This window comes from Balaenoptera borealis (genome assembly GCF_965194805.1).
Source record: "Balaenoptera borealis genome assembly, chromosome: X".
In the NCBI taxonomy this organism is placed as follows: domain Eukaryota; kingdom Metazoa; phylum Chordata; class Mammalia; order Artiodactyla; family Balaenopteridae; genus Balaenoptera; species Balaenoptera borealis.
The window spans coordinates 68675890-68695553 of NC_138881.1; the positions used below are offsets into that span (position 1 = coordinate 68675890).

General features: G+C 35.8%; 1 long non-coding RNA gene across 1 annotated transcript in view; it reads right to left on the reverse strand.

Annotated features, from left to right (window-relative positions):
• Nucleotides 1-1247: 1247 nt before the first annotated feature.
• The window catches only part of LOC309620858, a 491448-nt gene continuing 473031 nt past the window's right edge, over nucleotides 1248-19664 (reverse strand). Inside the window, exon 2 of the long non-coding RNA XR_014239706.1 lies at nucleotides 1248-4844. This is a non-coding gene — a long non-coding RNA (uncharacterized lncRNA). The remainder of the gene's footprint in view (nucleotides 4845-19664) is intronic.

Below are 19664 nucleotides of genomic sequence, written 5' to 3' on the forward strand. Positions count from 1 at the left end.
CACAAGGGAAGAGAGAAAAAGATGAAGAAATGAACAGAAAAGAACTACAAAACTGCCTGAAAACAATGAACAAAATGGCAATAAGGACATACATAACAAGCATTACTTTAAATGTTAGTGGATTAAATGGTCTAATCAAAAGGTATAGGGTGAAAAAAAAAAAAAAAAAGGTATAGGGTGGCTAAATGACTGAAACAAAAAACAAGACCCATATATATACTGCCTACAAGAGACTCACTACAGATCTAAAGAAACACACAGACTGAAAGTGAAAGGATGGAAAAAGGTATTCCTTGCAAATGAAGATGAAAAGAAAGTTATGGTGGAAATACTTGTATCTGCTTTAAAACAAAGACTGTAAGAAGAGACAAATAAGGACATTCTATAATGATAAAAGGATTAATCCATCAAGAAGATATAAAGGGGTGGAGTCAAGATGGCAGAGTATGAGGACACAAAGTTAGCATCTCCTCACAGGTAGGGCATCTACCAGGCATTGGTGGGGCACCTCGGACACCAACGAGGATGGGAGGAACTGCTGAGTGACCAGGTAGGATGCTGGGGAGAGTGAGGGGGGAAGATAAGTGGAGGTGGGACAGGATTGGCACCCCTGAGGGGTGGCCAGCAGAGGGGAGGGGTTCTCCCACCTGGAGGGGCCCACTAACCATGAAGGGATCAATGGGGAAGGGACAAGACCGAAGGGCGATAGGAGGATAGGCAGGGAACACGGCCAGCATTTCCCCCACCCACTTGGGCCCAGGAAGCATGCTGAGGTCCAAGGCCAGATCTTCCCCCCTCTGAGGCCCCCTGTAGCTATGTGGGGCCTGGGGGCATGGAAGGGAGGGAGGGGGGAGGAAAAGTAGAGGCAAGATGGGATTGGTACTCTGAGAGGTGGCTGGGAAAGGGTAGGGGTTCCCAAGCTCGGAAGGGACCCACTCATGGTGAAGAGATCAGCGGGGAAAAGAAGAGATCCTAGGGGGATTGGAGGATGAGAAGGGAAAGCAGCCAGCATTTCCCCTGCCCACTTGGGTCCCAGCAAGCATGCTGGGGTCCTGAGCCTAAACCTCTGCACTCCAAGGCCCCCTCCAGCTGCATGGGTCCTGAGCCTAGGATCCACCACTGCCTAAACCCCTCAATTGCCTAAGCCTCACTCCTGCCTAAGCTCTGCCCCCAACAGCCAAGGCCTTTTCTGCCTTTTTTTTTCCTATTGCAGTTCCATTTTACTTTGGTGTTGTTGTTTCATGTAGATTTTTATTTTTTTCTAAAATATTTTTCATTTTTCTCATTTTATTTTATTTTGTATTCTTTGTTATTGTTCTGCTTCTTTTTTTCTCACACTGCACGGCTTGTGGGATCTTGGTTCACAGGCCAGGGGTCTGGACCAAGCTTCCATGGTGGGAGCATGGAATCCAAACTGCTGGACTAACAGAGAACTTCAGACCTTAGGGAATATTAATCAGAGTGAAGTCTCCCAGAGATCCTTATCTCAGCACCATGACCTGGCTCTACCCAACTGCCTGCAAACTCCAGTGCTGGAAGCCTCACACCAAACAAACAGTAAGACAGTAACACAGCCCTATCCGTTAAAAAAAAATGAGATGATAAAAAAAGCATTACAGATGAAGGAGTGAGGTAAAAACCTACAAGACCAAATAAATGAAGAGGAAATAGGCAACCTACCTGAAAAATAGTTCGGAGTAATGATAATAAAGATGATCTAAAATCTCGGAAATAGAATGGAGGCATAGATGGAGCACATACAAATGTTTAACAAAGACCTAGCAGAACTAAAGAACAAACAAGCAGGGATGAACAACAAAATAATACAAATGAAAAATAGACTAGAAGGAATCAATAGCAGAATAACTAAGGCAGAAAAACGAATAAGTGACCTGGATTATAGAATGGTGGAAATCACTGCCACAGAACAGAATAAAGAAAAAAGAATGAAAAGAATTGAGGAGAGTCTCAGAGACACCTGGGACAATATTAAACGGACCAACATTGGAATTATAGGGGTCCCAGAAGAAGAAAAGAAAGGGTATGAGAAAATATTTGAAGAGATTATAGTCAAAAACTTCCCTAACATGGGAAAGGAAATAGCCAACCAAGTCCAGGAAGTGCAGAGAGACCCATACAGGATAAACCCTAGGAGAAACACAGCAAGACACATATTAATCAAACTAACAAAAATTAAATTCAAAGAAAAAATATTGAAAGCACCAAAGGAAAAGCAACATATAACATACAAGGGAATCCCCATAAGGTTATCAGTTGATTTTTCAGCATAAATAAGCAGGTCAGAAGGGAGTGTCAGGATATATTTACAGTGATGAAAGGGAAAAACCTACAATCAAGATTACTCTACCCAGCAAGTATCTCATTCAGCTTCAATGGAGAAATCAAAAGCTTTAGAGACAAGCAAAAGCTAAGAGAATTCAGTACCACCAAATCAGCTTTACAACAAATGCTAAAGGAACTTCTCTAGGTGGGAAACACAAAATAAGAAACAGAACCACAAAAACAAACCCAAAACAATTAAGGAAATGCTAATAGGAACATACATATTGATAATTACCTTGAATGTAAATGGATTAAATGCTCCAAACAAAAGACATAGACTGTCTGAATGGATGCAAAAACAAGACCCTTATGTTTGCCATCGACAAGAGACCTGTTTCAGACCTAGGGGACACGTACAGACTGAAAGTGAGGGGATGGAAAAAGATGTTCCATGCAAATGGAAATCAAAAGAAAGCTGGAGGGCTTCCCTGGTGGCGCAGTGGTTGAGAATCTGCCTGCCAATGCAGGGGACACGGGTTCGAGCCATGGTCTGGGAAGATCCCACATGCCGCGGAGCAATTGGGCCTGTGAGCCACAATTACTGAGCCTGCGCGTCTGGAGCCTGTGCTCCACAACAAGAGAGGCCGCGATAGTGAGAGGCCCGTGCATCACGATGAAGAGTGGCCCCCACTTGCCGCAACTAGAGAAAGCCCTCGTATAGAAACAAAGACCAAACACAGCCATAAATAAATAAATAAATAAATAAATAAAAACTAAAAAGAAGAAAAAAAAAGCTGGAGTAGCAATAATCATATCACATAAAATAGACTTTAAAATAAAGACTGTTAAAAGAGATAAGGAAGGACACTACATAACAATCAAGGGGTCAATCCAAGAAGAAGATATAACAATTGTAAATATATAGGAGCACTTTAATACATAAGGTGAATGCTAACAGCCATAAAAGGGGAAATTGACAGTAACACAATAATAGTGGGGGACTTTAACACCTCACTTACCAATGGATAGATCTTCCCAGCAGAATATAAATAAGGAAACACTATACTTAAATGAAACAATAGACCAGATAGATTTGACTGATATGTATGGGACAATCCACTCGAAAGCAGAGAATACACTTTCTTCTAAGTGCACATGGAACATTCACCAGGATAGATCACATCTTGGGTCACAAATCAAGCCTTGGAAAAGTTAAGAAAATTAAAATCACATCAAGCATCTTTTTGGACCACAATGCTATGAAATTAGAAATCAATCACAGGGGAAAAAAATGTAAATAAAAAACAAAAAAAAGCACACACATGGAAGCTAGACAGTGTGCTGCTAAATAACCAAGAGATCAATGAAGAAATCAAAGAAGAAATAAAAAATACCTAGAAATAAATGACAACAAAAACATTACGACCCAAAACCTATGGGACACAGCAGAAGCAGTTCTAATAGGGAAGTTTATAGCAATTCAAGCTCACCTCAAGAAACAAAAAAAAATCTCAAATAAACAATCTAACCTTATACGTAACACAACTAGATAATGAGGAACAAAGATAACCCAAAGTTAGTCGAAGGAAAGAAATCATAAAGATCAGAACAGGAATACATGAAGTAGAAATGAAGAAAACAATAGCAAAAATCAATAAAAATAAAAGTTCATTCTTTGAGAAGATAAACAAAATTAATAACCATTTAGTCAGACTCATCAAGGAAAAAAAGGGAGAGGACTCAAATCAATAAAATGAGAAATGAAAAAGGAGAAATTAGAACTGACACTGCAGAAATACAAAGGATTATAAGAGACCACTATGAGGAACTATATGCCACTAAAATGGACACCCTGGAAGAAATGGACAAATTCTTGGAAAGGGACAACTTTCTAAAAGTGAACCAGGAAGAATTAGGAAATACAAACAGACAAATCACAAGTAATGAAATTGAAACTGTAATTAAAAATCTTCCAACAAACAAAAGTCCACGACCAGATGGCTTTACAGGCAAAGTCTATCAAACATTTAGAGAAGAGCTAACAGCGATCCTTCTAAGATTCTCCCAAAAACTTGCAGAGGGAGGAACATTCCCAAACTCGTTCTACAATACCATCATCATTCTGATATGAAAACCAGACAAAGATATCAGAAAAAAGAAAATTACAGAACAATATCACTGATGAACATAAGCACAAAAATCCTCAACAAAATACTAGCAAACAAAATCCAAGGAGACATTAAAAGGATCATACAACATGATCAAGTGGGATTTATCCCAGGAATGCAAGGATTCTTCAATACATGCAAACCAAATAATGTGATACACTATATTAACAAATTAAAGAATAAAAACTTTATGACCATCTCAATAGATGCAGAAAAACTTTTGCAAAAATTCAACATGTTTATGATAAAAAAACTCTCCAGAAAGTGAGCATAGAAGGAACCTACCTCAACATAATAAAGGGCATATACAACAAACACACAGCAAACATCATTCTCAATGGTGAAAAACTTAAAGCATTTCCTCTAAGATACGGAACAAGACAAGGATGTCCGCTTTTGCCACTCTTATTCAACACAGCTGTGGAAGTCCTAGCCATGACAATCAGAGAAGAAAAAGAAATAAAAAGAATACGAATTGGAAAAGAAGAAATAAAACTGTCACTGTTTTGATGACATGATACTATACATAGAAAATCCTAAACATACCACCAGAAAACTACTAGAGCTAATCAGTGAATTTGGTAAAGTTTCAGGATACAAAATTAATGCAAAGAAATCTCTTGCATTCTTATACACTAACAATGAAGGATCAGAAAGACAATTTAAGGAAACAATCCCATTGACCATCACAACAAAAAAAATAGAATATCTAGTAATGAACCTACCTAAGGAGGCAAAAGGCCTGTACTCAGAAAACTATAAAACACTGATGAAAGAAATCAAAGATGACATAAACTTATGGGGAAATATACCATGCTCTTAGATTGGAAGAATCAATATTGTGAAAATGACTATACTACCCAGAACAATCTACAGATTCAATGCAATCCCTATCTAATTACCAATGGCATTCTTCACAGAATTAGAACAAAAAATTTTAGAATTTGCATGGAAACATGAAAGACCCTAAATAGCCAAAGCAATCTTGAGAAAGAAAAATTGATCTCCAGGAATCAAGCTCCCCAACTTCAGACTATATTACAAAGCTACAGTAATCAAGACAGTACGGTACTGGCACAAAGCAGAAATATACATCAATGCTACAGGATAGAAAGCCCAGAGATAAATCCACACACTTATTGTCCCCTAATCTATGACAAATGATGCAAGAATATACAATGGAGAAAAGACAGCCTCTTCAATAATTGGTGCTGGGAAAACTGGACAGCTACATGTAAATGAATGAATTTGGAGCACTACCTAACACCATATACAAAAATAAACTGGAAATGCTTTAAAGACCTAAATGTAATACCGGACACTGCAAAACTCTTAAAGGAAAACAAAGGAAAAACACTATTTGACATAAACCTGAGCGAGATCTTTTTGACCCACTTCCTAGAGTAATGGAAATAAAAACAAAAATAAACAAATGAGACCTAATGAAACTTAAAAGCTTTTTCACAGCAAAGGAAACCATAAGCAAGACGAAAAGACAACCCTCAGAATGGGAGAAAGTATTTGCAAATGAAGCAATGGACAAAGAATTTATCTCTAAAATATACAAACAACTCACGGAGCTCAATCACAAAAAAACAAACAACCCAAGCAAAACATGGGCAGAAGACCTGAATAGACATTTCTCCAAGGAAGACATACAGATGGACAAGAGACATATGAAAACATGCTCAGCATCACTAAATATTAGAGAAATGCAAATGAAAACTGCAATGAGATATCACGTCACGCCAGTCAGAATGGCCATGATCAAAAAATCTACAAACAATAAATGCCAGAGATGGTGTGGAGAAAAGGCAACCTCATGCACTGTTGGTGGAAATATAATTTGATACAGCCACTGTGGAGAACAGTATGGAGGTTCCTTAGAAAACTAAAAATAGACCTACCATATGACCCAGGAATCTCACTTCTGGGCATATAACCTGAGAAACCCTTAATTCAAAACTACACATGTACCCCAGTATTCATTGCAACACTATTTACAATAGCCAGGACATGGAAATAACCTAAACGTCCATCAACAGATGAATGGATAAGAAGATGTTGTACATATATACAATGTGATATTACTCAGCCTTAAAATCGAATAAAATTGTGGCATTAATAGAGATGTGGATGGACCTAGAGACTGTCATACAGAGTGACATATGTCGGAAAGAGAAAAGCAAATATCATATATTAATGCATATATGTGGAGTCTAGAAAAATGGTACAGATGAACCTATTTCCAGGGCACGAATAGTGACGCAGGTGTAGAGAACAGACATGTGGACCCTGGGGGGGAAGTGGAGGGTGGGATGATTTGGGAGATTAGGATTAACACATATACACTATTATGTGTAAAATAGATGGCTAGTGGGAATCTTCTGTATAGCACAAGGAGCTCAGCTCGGTGCTCTGTGATGACCTAGATGGGTGGGATGGGGTGTTGGAAGGGAGTTCCAAGAGGGAGGGAATATATATATATACAAATAGCTGATTAACTTCACTGTACAGCAGAAACTAGCAAAACATTGTAAAGCAATTATACTCCAGTTAAAAAAAGAAAAAAAAGAAGATATAACAATATAACAATAGGGGCAACTAAATACATAAAGCATATATGTATAAAGAAACATAAGGAAATAATTAACAGTAACACAATAAGAATAGGAGAGTTTCACACACCACTGACATCGACAGAAAGATCATTCACACAGAAAATCAATGACCTTACATTAAATGATAGATTAGAACAGGATAGATATAGATATAGACATAGAGATATATATTTTTCACAGACCAAAAGTAGCAGAATGCACATTCTTTTCACGTGCACATGGAATATTCTCCAGGATAGATCACATGCTAAGCCATAAAACAATCTCAATGAATTTTAGAAGATTAAAATCATAGCAAGCACCCTTTCAGATCACAACAGTATGAAATTAGAAATAAACTACAAGAAAAACTACAAGAAACACAAACACGTAAAGACTAAATAATATGCTGCTAATGATCAATGACTAACTCATGAACACATAAAGACTAAATAATAAGCTACTAAACAATCAATAATTCACTGAAAAAATCAAAGAGTAAATTAAAAGAAAATACCTGACAGAAATAAACACAAGATCTTGAATCTTTGGGAATTATCAGAGGCAGTTCTAAGAGAGAAGTTTATAGTGATAAAAGTTTACCTCAGGAAAGAAGAAGAATCTCAAATAAGCAATCCAGCCTCAGGCCTAAAGGAACTAGAAGAAGCTTGCAAGCAATGTATCTGATAAGGAATTAATATACAACATATTCAAAAAACTCATATAACTCAGCATCAAAAAATCAAACAACCATTTACAAAATGGCAGAGGACCTAAATAGACATTTTTTTCAAAGAAGACATACAGATGGCCAACAAGCACATGAAAAGGTGTGCAACATCACTAATCATCAGGGAAATGCAAACAAAACCAAAATGAGCAACCACCTCACATCTCTCAGAATGCTTGTCATCAAAAAAAGAACAAATAAGTGTTGGCAAGGATGTGGGGAAAAGGGAAACCTTGTGAGTTGTTAGTTGAATTGGAAATTGGTGCAGCCAAAATGAAAATCTTATGGAGGTTACTCAAAAACTTAAAAATAGATCTTCTGTATGATCCAGAAATTTCAATTCTGGGTATTTACCTGAGTAAAACAAAATCACTCATTTGAAAATGTGTATGCCTCCCAATGTTCATTACAGCTTTATTTACAATAGCCAAGATATGGAAGAAAATTGTGTTCATCAATATATGAATGAATAAAAAGATGTGGAATCATATATACAAAGGGCTATTACTCATCCATAAAAAAGAAACATTGCCACTTGTGAAAACATGAATGGATCTAGAGTGTATTATGGTAAGTGAAATATATCAGACAAAGACATATACTGCATGATCTCACTTATATGTGGACTCTAAAAACAAACAAACAAAAATGAAAACGGACTTATAGATACAGAGAACAAATGGTTGTTTGTCATAAGGGAGGTGAGTTAAGAGTGTCAGCCAAATAGGTAAAGGGGACTAAGATGTATATGTACACATATATAAATATATAAATGTAGATATTATTTTTTTCACATTCTCTTTCATTATATGTTATTACAAGATATTGAGTATAGTACCCTGTGCTATACAGTGGGTCCTTGTTGGTTATCTATTTTGTATGTAGTAATTTGTATGTGTTAATCCCAAACTCCTAATTAATCCCTCCCCCTTCCCCCCTGGTAACCATAAGTTTGTTTTCAACGTGTGTGAGTCTATTTATGTTTTGTAAATAAGTTTATTTGTATCACTTTTTTTTTTGGATTCCACATATAAACAATATCATATTATATTTATCTTTCACTGTCTGGCTTACTTCACTCAGTATGATAAACTCCAGGTCCATCCATGTTGCTGCATTATTTCATTCTTTTTTTTATGGCTGAGTAATATTCCATTGTCTATATATACCACATCTTTTTACCCATTAATCTGTTGGTGGACATTTAGGTTGCTTCCATGTCTGGGCTATTGTAAATAGTGATGCAATGAATATTGGGTTGCACGTAGCTTTTCTAATTATGGTTTTCTCCAAATATATGCCCAGGAGTGTGATTGCAGGATCATATTATAGCTCTATTTTTAGTTTTTAAAGGAATCTCCATGCTGTTCTCCATAGTGGCTGCATCAATTTACATTTCCACTAACAGTGTAAGAGTGTTCCTTTTCTTCCACACCCTCTCAAGTATTTATTATTTGTAGACATTTTTGCCTTAAAATGCATAATATTTTAATAACAAAACTGAACGATTTAATTTACATTTAAACGTTACAAAGCACTAATTCCAAGGATTTAAACTTCTTTTTTATCTATTATTCTTGTCATTCTTTTAAAAAACATTATGAAAAATGAAGTTATACATAATTAGTCTAGTGTTAATAAAATAAATCCCCCTATCACCTAGTATTTTTTTAATTGAAGTATAGTTGATTTACAATGTTGTGTTAATTTCTGCTGTACAGCAAAGTGACTCAGTTAAACACATATATACATTTTTTTAATGTTCTTTCTCATTATGGTTTATCCCAGGATATTGAATATAGTTCCCTCTGCTATAGAGTAGGAACTTGTTGTTTATCCAGTCTATATGTAATAGTTTGCGTCTCAACCACAAATCCGTTCTCTATGTCTGTGAATAAGTTTCTCTTTCATAGATGGGTTCATTTGTGCTATATTTTAGATTCCACATATAAGTAATATCATATGATATTTGCCTTTCTCTTTCTGATTTACTTCACTTAGTACGATAATCTCTAGTTGAATCTATGTTGCTGCACATGTCATTCTTTTGTTCTTTTTTATGCTGAGTAGTATTCTGTTTTATATATGTACCACATCTTTATCCATTAATCTGTCGAAGGACATTTAGGTTGTTTCCATGTCCTGGTTATTGTGAATAGTGCTGCTATGAACATAGGGGTGTATGTATCTCTTTGAATCATAGTTTTGTCCAGGTATATGCCCAAGAGTGATATTGCTGGTATATGTGGTAGTTCTATTTTTAGATTTCTGAGGAACCTCCATACTGTCCTCCATAGTGAATGCACCAACTTGCATACCCTTCTAAAGTGTAGGAGAGTTCCTTTTTCTCCACACCCTCTGCAGCATTTGTTATTTGTAGACATTTTGATGTTGGCCATTCTGACTGGAGTGAGGTGATACCTCATTGAAAGTTTGATTTGTATTTCTATAATAATTAGTGATATTGAGTATTTTTTCATAAGCCTTTTGTGTCTTCTTTGGTGAAATGTCTTTTTATATCTCCTGTCCATTTTTTTGATTGGGTGGTGTGTTTTTTTTCATATTGAGCTGCATGAGCTCTTTGTATATTTTGGAGATTAATCAGTTTTCAGTGCATCATTTGCAAACATACTCTCCCATTCTGTAGGTTTTGTTTTTGTTTTTGTTTGTTTATGGTTTCCTTTTCTGTGGAAAAGCTTTTAAGTTTGATTAGGTCTCAATTGTTTATTTTGGAGATGGGTCGATAAAGATATTGCTGCAATTTATGTCAAAGAGTGTTCTGCCTCTGTTTTCCTCTAAGAGTTTTATATTCTCCAGCCTTACATTTAGGGCTTTAATCCATTTTGAGTTGATTTTTGTGTAGGGTATTAGAGAATGTTCTAATTTTATTCTTTTTTTTTTTTTGACTATGCCACACAGCTTGTGGGATATTAGTTCTCCTACCCAGGGATCAAATGCAGACCTTCAGCAATAAAAGTGTAGTGTCCTAACCACTGGACTGCCAGGGAATTCCCTCTAATGTCATTTTTTCACATATAGCTGTCTAGTTTTCTCAGCATCACTTATTGAAGAGACTGTCTTCACTCCATTGTATATTCTTGCCTCCTCTGTGGTAGGTTAATTAACCATAGGTGCATGGGTTTATTTATGGGCTTTCTATCCTGTTCCATTGATCTATATATCTGTTTTGTGTGAGTACCATACTGTTTTGATGATTGTAGCTTTGTAGTACAGTCTGAAGTCAGAGAGCCTGATTCCTCCAGCTCTGTTTTTCTTTCTCAAATGACTTTGGCTATTTGGGGTCTTTTGTGTTTCCATACACATTTCAGGGTTTTTTTTTCTTCTAGTTTTGTGAATAATGCCATTGGTAATTTGATAAGAATTGCACTGAATCTGTAGACTGCCTTGTGTAGTATAGTCATTTTGACAATATTGATTCTTCCAATCCAAGTACATGGTATATTTCCATCTCTTTGTGTCATCTTTCATTTCTTTAATCAGCATCTCATAGTTTTATGAATATAGGTCTTTTGTCTCTTTTAGGTAGGTTTATTCCTAGGTATTTTATTCTTTTTGATGCTATTGTAAGTGACATTGTTTCTTTAATTTATCTTTCTGACATTTCATTTTTAGTGTACAAAAATGCAAGAAACTTCTGTGTATTAATTTTGTACCCTACAAATTTACCAAAGTTATCAACTAGCTCTGGTAGTTTTCTGGTAACATTTTAGGATTCTTTATGTATAGTATCATGTCATCAGCAAAAGTGACAATATTAATTCTTCTTTTCCAACCTTGATTCCTTTTATTTATTTCTCTACTCTAATTGCTGTAGCTAAGACTTCCAGGACTATGTTGAATAAAAGTGGCAAGAGTGGGCATCCTTACCTTGGTCCTGATCTTAGAGGGAATGCTTTCATATTTTCATCTTTGAGTATGATGTTAGTTGGGGTTTATCATATATGGCCTTATTATGTTGAGGTAGGTTCCCTCTATGCCCACTTTCTGGAGAGTTTTTTTTTTTTTTTTATCATAAATGGATGTTGAATTTTATCAAAAGCTTTTCCTGCATTTATTGAGATATTATATTTTTTATTATTCAATTTGTTAAAGTGGTGTATCACACAATTGATTTGTGGATATTGAAAAATCCTTGCTTCCCTGGGACAAATCTCACTTGATCATGATGTGTGATCCTTTTAATGTATTGTTGGATTCAGATTGCTAATATTTTGTTGAGGATTTTAGCATCTATGCTCGTCAGTGATATTGGCCTGTAATTTTTTTTCTTTTAGTATCTTTGTTTGGTTTTGGTATCAGGGTGAAGGCCTCATAAAGTGAGTTTGGAAGTGTTCCTTCCTTGGTAAATTTTTGGAATCGTTTCAGAAGAATAGGTGTTAACTCTTCTCTAAATGTTTGGTAGAATGCCCCTCCAAAGCCATCTGTTTCTGAACTTTTGTTTGTTGGGAGTTGATTAATCACATATTCAATTTCAGTATTTGTAATTATCCTGTTCATTTTTTCTATTTCTTCCTGTTTCAGTTTTGGGAGATTGTACCTTTCTAAGATTTTGTCCATTTCTTCTAGGTTGTCCATTTTATTGCATATCATTGCTCACAGTAGTCTCTTATGTTCCTTGGTATTTCTGTGGTGTCAGTTGTAACTTCTTTTACATTTCTGATTTTACTTATTTGTGCCCTCTCTCTTTTTTTCTTGCTGAGTTTGTTTAAATATTTATCAATTTTGTTTATCTTTTCAAAGAATAATCTTTTGGTTTTGTTGATCTTTTCTATTTTTTTTTTTTTTTTTTTAGTCTCTATTTCATTTTTTTCTGATTTGGTCTTTATAATTTCTTTCCCTCTACTAACTTTGGGTTTTGTTTGTTCTTTCTCTAACTTCTTTAGGTATAACATTAGGTTGTTTATCTAGGATTTTTCTTGTTTCCTGAGGTAAGATTGTATTGCTATAAACTTCTCACTAAGAACTGATTTGCTGTATCTTATAGGTTTTGGATCATCATATTTTTATTTTCATTTGTATCTAGGCATTTTTTGATTTCCTCTTTGACTTCTTCAGTGATCCATTGATTGTTTAGTAGCATGTGTTTTAGCCTCCACGCGTCTGTGAATTTTGATATATATATATTTTTTTCTTGTAGTAGATTTCTAACCTCATAGTGTTATGGTAAAAAAAAATGCTTGATATGATTTCAATTTTCTTACATTTACCAAGGCTTGCTGTGTGGCCCAGCATATGATCTATCCTGGAGAATGTTCCAAGTACACTTGAAAAGAATGTGGGGTTTTTTTGCTGCTTTTGGATGGAAGGCTCTATAAATATCAATTAAGTCCATCTGGTCTACTGTGTCATTTAAGGCCTGTGTTTCCTTATTGATATTCTGTCTGGATGATCTGTCCATTGATTTAAGTCAGGTGTCCAAGTCCCCCACTATTATTGCATTATGGTCTATTTCTCTTTTTATGTCTGCTAACCTTTGCCTTATATATTGAGGTTCTCCTATGTTGAGTGCATATATATATACATATATATATATATTTGTTATATCTTATTTTATTGATCCCTTGATTATTATGTAGTGTCCTTTTTTGTGTGTTGTATCAGTCTTTATTTTAATGTCTATTTTGTCTGAGTATTGCTACTGCAGCTTTCTTTTGATTTCCATTTGCATGGAATACCTTTTTCCATCCCCTCACTTTTAGTCTGTATGTGCCTCTAGATTGGAAGTGGGTCTCTTGTAGACAGCATATATATGGGTCTTGTTTTTGTATCCATTCAGCCAGTCTATGTCTTTTGGTTGGAGCATTTATTCCATTAACATTTACATTAATCACCCATATGTATGTTCTCATTGTCATCTTGTTAGTTGTTTTGAATGTTTTTTTGTAGGTCTTTTTACTTCCCTTCCTCTTTTGTTTGCTTCTTTTGTGATTTGATGACTATCTTTAGTGTTGTGTTTGGATTCCTTTTGCTTATTTGTGTGTATATCTATTATAGATTTTTGGTATGCGGTTACCATGAGGTTTTGATATAGCAATATATATATATATATATATATATATATATATATACACACACATATATATATATATATATTTATACATGATTGTTTAAGTTGCTGGTCTCTTAATTTCAAATACATTTCTAATATCTTGCATATTACTCTCCTCCTCTCACAATTATTTGTTTAGCTATCATATTTGCTTGTGGGTGATTTTCTACCTTTACTGTATGTTTGCCTTTACTGGTGAGATTTCTCATTTTGTAATTTTCTTGTTTCTATATGTGGCCTTTTCTTTTCCTCCTAGAGAAGTTCCTTTAGCATTTGTTGTAAAGCTGGTCTGATGGTGCTGAATTCTCTTAAGTTTTGCTTGTCTGCCAAGATTTTGATTTCTCAGTCAAATCTGAATGAGAGCCTTGCTGTGTAGTATATTCTCGTTTGTAGGTTTTTCCCTTTTATCACTTTAAATATGTCATGCCACTCCCTTCTGGCCTGGAGAATTTTTGCTGAAAAATCAGCTGATAACCTTATGGGGGTTCCCTTGTGTGTTATTTGTTGTTTTTCTCTCATTGCTTTTAATATTTTCTCTTTTTAAATTTTTGTCAATTTGATTGTGTCAAATTGTGTTCCTCCTTGGGTTTATCCTGTATGGTACACTCTGTGCTTCCTGTACTTGGGTGATTGCTTCCTTTGCTTGTTAGGGTTTGTTTTCAGCTATTATCTCTTGAAATATCTTCTCAGGCCCATTCTATCTCTCTTTTCCTTCTTGGACCCCTATAATGCAAATATTGTTGCATTTTATATTGTCCCAGAGATCTCAAATTATCCTCTTTTCTTTTCATTCTTTTTTCTTTACTCTGTTCTGCAGCAGTGATTTCCACCACTCTGTCTTCCAGCTCACTTTTCTTTTCTTCTGTCTCATGTATCCCACTATTGATTCCTTTAGTGTATTTTCTGTTTCAGCAATTTTTCATTTCAGTTCAAACTTTATTTTTTTCTAATTCTTTGTCAAAAACTACTTGTTATTTCTTGCTCTGTGCATCCATTATTTTCCCAAGTTCTTGGATCTTTATGATCATTACTCTTAACTCTTTCTCAGGTAGATTCCCTATTTCCATGTTACTTAGTTGTTCTCTGGGGTTTTATCTTGTTCCTTCATGTTGAACATATTCCTCTGCCATCTCATTTTGTCTAAACTTCTATCTGTATTTTTATGTGTGTGTAAGGTTATTTATATTTCTCAACCTTGGAGATGTGGCCTGCTGTAAGGGATGTCTTATGTGTCCAGTACACTCTCCTCTCCTCACCCAAAGGCCAGGGACCTGCTGGTCCTAGGATAGGTTCTGACCTGTGTTTGAGGACTCAGATCCACAGGCCGTGGGACTGTATATTTCTTGCTTCTGTGTCTGCCCCCTGGTGAATGAAACTGGTCTAGAGGCTCGTGAAAACTTCCTGGTTGCAGGGGCTGGTGTCTGCCCACTGGTTGGTGGAGTTGGGTCTTGGCCTTCTGGTAAGCAGGGCTGTGTCAAGGGTTCTGTCTACTAGTTGTTGTGGTCACAGGAAGTCTTTAGGCAGCCTGTATGTTGATGGGTGAGGTTGTGTCCCTGACCTGTTGGTTGTTTGGCCTGAGGCAATCCAGCACTGGAGTCTACAGGCTGTTGGGTTGAGTCAGGTCTTGGTGCTAATGACCCAAGCAAGATGTCAGTCTTCAAATGAGTACTTCTGGATACTTCTGCCACCAGCTTTATGTCCAAGAGATAGACACAGCTGCCCCTTGCCTCCTCAGGAAGCCCTCCAAGACCAGAAGATGGTTCTGGCCAGGCTCCTATGAAGTTGTTGCTTTTGTCAAGGGTCCTAGTACACTTGAGACCTTGTGTGCATTCTCCAAGAGTGGAGTCTCTTTTTCCCCCAGTCCTGTGGAGCTTCCATGATCAAGACCCACTGGTCTTCAAAGCCAAATGCTCAGGGGGCTCATCTTCCCAATGTCAGACCCCCAGGCTGGGGAGTCTGAGGTGGTGCTCAGAACTCTCACTTCTGCGGGAAAACTTCTGTGATATAATAATTCTAGAGTTTGTGGGTTGCCCACCCAGGTGGTATGGGTTTTGAGTATATTGCAAGTTCACCCATTCTATTGTCTCTTTGTGATTTCTTCTTTGTCTTTGGATGTAGAATATCTATTTTAGTAGGCACCAGGCTTTTTAAATGATGGTCCGTCAGCAGTTAGTTTTGATTTTGGTGTTACTGTGGGATGAAATGAGATCAAGTTCTTCTACTCCACCATCTTGTCGTCTTTCTTGGCCCAGAATCTGCATTTTAACAAGATTTCCAGGAGGGTCTGGAAACTCTGATTACATAAGTGTGTATTTTTATATCTCATGAACTATGCTTTCAGAGGAGATGAGAGAATACCCCAGAACACAAGAATCCATTTTCTCAGACATGACCACAGGCGAAAACAACTCCTTCCTGTCTGAGAATGAAGCTGGTCAAATTAGTGCTGCCATCACATCTTTTCAACCTGTTCCTCTGGATTGTGGTGGCTTGGGCCACCATGTCCATTAACAAAGACTCTCAGGGTGTGTGGTCTGAGTCCCCAGCATGGTCTGGGGAAGGCTGCAAGTGCCAGAGCAGGAGTGAAGAGACCAAACGAGGTGAGAAGGAGGAGGAAGTGGAGGTGGTCAAAAATATTTCAGTAACTTTGTATGGAGACAGATTATAACTAGATGTATCATGGTGATCATTTCCTAATGTATGAAAATGCCGTATCATTATGTTGTAGACCTGAAACTAACATAATATTGTACATCAACTATATTTCAATAGACATTTTCATAGAGTTAATAAATAAAGAACACGTACAAAAGAGATCCAATACATGCATAACTGAGTGAAGACATGGTTTACTGGTACGTACTATGAGCCTAGCACTGAAGTATTATTATTCAAATGATGAAATCAAAGCTCCGTTAAATCACTTGTCTAAGGTTGTACCACCAATTCTTGTCAGAGACAAGGGTAAAACTCATGGCTATCTAGTTTCAAACTTCATGATCTTTTCTCTGTTCCACACTGCCTTCTATATTTAGAAGGGGCACCCAAGTCTTAATGGCTCACCTGGCTGGAAGATAATTGGCTCAGGTTGTTTTGATCTGCCTGAAGAAAGAATAAAGGTAATGACAGAAAAGTGAGGATAATCAAAGAAGGCCAGGTTTTGCAACCAGTCTCATTTTAGCTTTTCTCCTGAGTGCAAATGTAACTGATACGAATAGTCCTCTCTCTCCTAAATGTCAAACTAGTCTCTTGACACAACCCACAATGTTGTGTTTAGCATTGAGATTCCCATAACTGCTCCCAAATAACATTTGAAATGGATGGATTTTGTAAATAGAGAAGTTTGTTAATTTTTTTGTCTTTGCAACTTCTTAAAGTATAAATTTCTTAAGACTATTCAAAACTGTCTGCATGTATTTAGACATAGTTTATTAATTCATGCTAATATAATACAAATTGGGTATTTGTGGCATTTAACTGAAACTTACTTACTGACCCTTTCTACCCAAAATAAATAGTGAGCATTCCAGGTAATGTTACTGTTTGAAAATTCAAATTCTTCATTTCCAATAACCATAGCATTCCCCTTTTGTGACCCCATTCCCTGCTGCCGCTGCTGATGCTTCCATTTAACTTCCCAGTCACAAAGGAAATTAGCAATAGATAAAGAGATGTGCATTAGATCATTTGCACTTAAATGCCTCTTTCTTCTATTTGTAATCAGAACTGAAAAGAACCAAAAGGGAAAGAACAAGTGGGCAGCTATGAGAGCCTTTCTTTTTGAAATAAATATGCTGATATATGTCTATTAATGTTGCTTTACAATACCTATTCTTTCCAAATGAGTGAATTCTTCTTTTCTCCAAAAGGAAAAAATATCCCTTTATTGCTATTCTTAGACTCTTGGAAACTCCGAGATAACCTAAGTTATCTGACAAGATAACCTAAGTTCTGGAGAAATATTTGAGGTGAGATAAGAGGTTAGAAATATAGACAAACCACCATGGGCATCCTGTGTACAAGTTTTGTTTTGTTTTGTTTTGTTTTTTCTCCACACAACCACCCATTCCCTTTAACATCACACAGTGTTTTACAGTTATTAACTGCTTTACAAAGCACTATTATATGTATTAATTTATTTAATCCTAAAATACTCTTTAGTAAATATGGATTTATATTATTACCTTGATACAACAAAAAAAATATGTTATTTTAACATTCTCTGAGGGAGAATGTTCCTCCCTCATGTAGAATTGTGTTTACTTAGTAAAATACCATGACACCAGGTTTAGTGGTAGAGAGTGAAACCTTAAAGAGAAATATGGAAAAATAATGAATTTGTTTTCTTGAAATATTAACTGTATTTTGGGGGCAGGGCAAAAGAGATGGAAGGATTCAGTGAAGAGAGAGTTGAAAATGGGTAATAAGGTTAAAGGTTGAGCCTGAAAGAAAAACAAAATGTCTCGTGAGAGAAATTGCTATGACTGTAATGAACAAAGATTTGGTAAAAAATGTGAATATCTTTAATTCAAGTTTAAGTTGCTTGCTAAACTTCAACAAATATGCTTCATGCTCAAACAGCTTGTGTAAGCTCATTTTCAGGAGCAAGGGAATTAAGGTAAAGTCTAACATGAGACCACATTGCACAGAAAAGGGACAACACACTTAGAAAACTGAGATGCTCTGTAAATTGAACATATTCAGCAGAATCAAGAATTCAGAGGCAGGGATGAGTAAGAGAAACATAAGAATGATGAGAGTACCTGGAACTATGGAAAAAATGATGGAACCCCTGTATGAAATGTGAGTCAATGTGATCTAAATTCAAAGGAATCATTGACTACAGCTGTTATATATGAGAAAATTTAGGCAATGAGTTTAATCAATATGTCTAAAATTACACAAGGAGTAAGAGTTGGTACTCTTGCTTGAATCCAGGTCTTTCTGGTTTGATATTTCTTATTGCATCATACAGGAGTCTTCCACATAACAGAGTGATTAAGTACACCATTTTAAAAAGCTTGTGACTTCTTATTCATTTGCTAGTTTCTTGTTTGAATATTTGATCAGAAAATACCAAACATGATGAGAAAAACTGAAAAATTGAGAAAACAATTCTAATGGAAGATTAAATTAAAACAACTTGAAAACAAAAAAGGTTTAACACATGCTGTGGTGGCTAAAATTATATCAGACTTTGATACAAAGACTATAATAAAAGACAAAGAAGGTCAGTACATAATGATAAAGAGGTCAATCCAACAAAAGGATGTAACCTTTATAACCATGTATTCACCCAACACTGGAGAACCAAAATGTACAAAACATATATTAACAGACCTATAAGGGAGAAATAGACAGCAATGCAATAATAATAAGGGACGTTAATACCTCACTTTTATTAATGGATAGACCATCCATACAGAACATTAAAAAAAGTTGGGCTTAAATGATATGTTAGACCAGATGGACTTGAAAGACATATGTAAAACATTACATTTCAAAGCAACAAAATACATATTTGTCTCAAGTGAACACATAACATTCTCCAGGAGAGATGTAGGACACAAAACAAGTTTTAATAAATTTAAGAAAATTGAAATCATATCAAGAATTTTTTCTAACCACACTTAAATGAAGCTAGAGAATAAATTACAGAAGAAAACTGGAAAATTCACAAATATGTGATATAAAGGAACATGCTAATAAACAACCAATGGGTCAAATAATAAATGAAAAGAAAAAAATTTAAATAACTTGAGACAAATCAAAATGGAAATGCAAAATACCAAAACTTATGGGATACAGCATAA